The sequence below is a fragment of the Otolemur garnettii genome, unplaced genomic scaffold, assembly GCF_000181295.1.
Source record: "Otolemur garnettii isolate 467f Iridium unplaced genomic scaffold, OtoGar3 scaffold00107, whole genome shotgun sequence".
Lineage (NCBI taxonomy): Eukaryota > Metazoa > Chordata > Mammalia > Primates > Galagidae > Otolemur > Otolemur garnettii.
In genome coordinates, this window is record NW_003852502.1 from 2,526,544 (window position 1) to 2,527,662 (window position 1,119).

A 1,119-nucleotide genomic window follows, 5' to 3' on the forward strand; every position below is an offset into this window, starting at 1 on the left:
GGCGCCGAGCCAATATTCTGATTTTTCAATGCTGATTTTTAAAAACTGAGCCACTAAACTAGACCATCTACAGATACAGCCCTGGAGGCTTTCTCCAGGTTCCTCTCTCCAGCAGAGGACACCGGCCCAGGGTTTGGTGCCCAATAAATCTACAAGAAGCACTGGCTGTTACTGCGGTGATGTTCATTATCATTGCTGACCTTTATGCTGACCTTTATGAGCACCACGGCCGGCCAGTGGGGTTGTGGAGGCCGAAGCTGAGCTGCAGTGGCTTGGGAACCAGCAGCCAGTGAGGTGTGGCCGCAGCTATTCGGTCTTAATGTCTCTGATTTGGAAATTGGGATGATGGCGGCAGGAGTGCAAGGGCGGAGGCTTGTCCAGCCTGCAGCTCTCAGGCCAAATGCTGATTTTGTGAGGATTTATTTTGCTTATCTGTGGTGTCACGTATCAAGAAAAGGAGGCAGAGACCTTTTTTTGCTCATCTGCTTTCGTTAGTGTTTGTGCATTTAATGTGCAGCACAAGGCAACTCTTCTTTCCATGTGAAGCAGAGAAGAAAAAGGTTGGACACCCCTGCAGGAACATTAAGTATCTTTTATTAAGGTTTATCTACAGGTTAAATACAGAGATCCTTTAAACAGTGTGAAATCTCAACTGTCCAGACTTTATTTGTAGAATGGAATGGACCCTGATTGCTAGTTCTGTGCTCATAGAGCTGCCCTGTATTTTGTTTCTTTGAGTCAGCAGCTCACTTTGTCACCCTGGGTAGAGTGTCAGGGGCTCAGCTTAGCTCACAGTGACCTAAAACTGCTGAGCTCAGGTGATCCTCCTGCCTCAGCCTCCTGAGTAGCTGGTACTACAAGCATATGCCACCATACCCAGCTAATTTTTCTATTTTTAGTAAAGACAGGTCTGGCTCTTGCTCAATCTCATCTCAAACTCCTGAGCTCAAGCAATCCTCCCTCCTTAGCCTCCCAGAGAGTTAGGGTTACAGGCATAAGCCACCATGTCATCTTGCCCTGTTTTTCTTTCTTTTATTTACTTGTTTGTTTGTTTCTGCAGGAATTTTTTTTTGGCTGGGGCTGGGTTTGAACCTGCCAGCTCTGGCATATGGGGCTGGC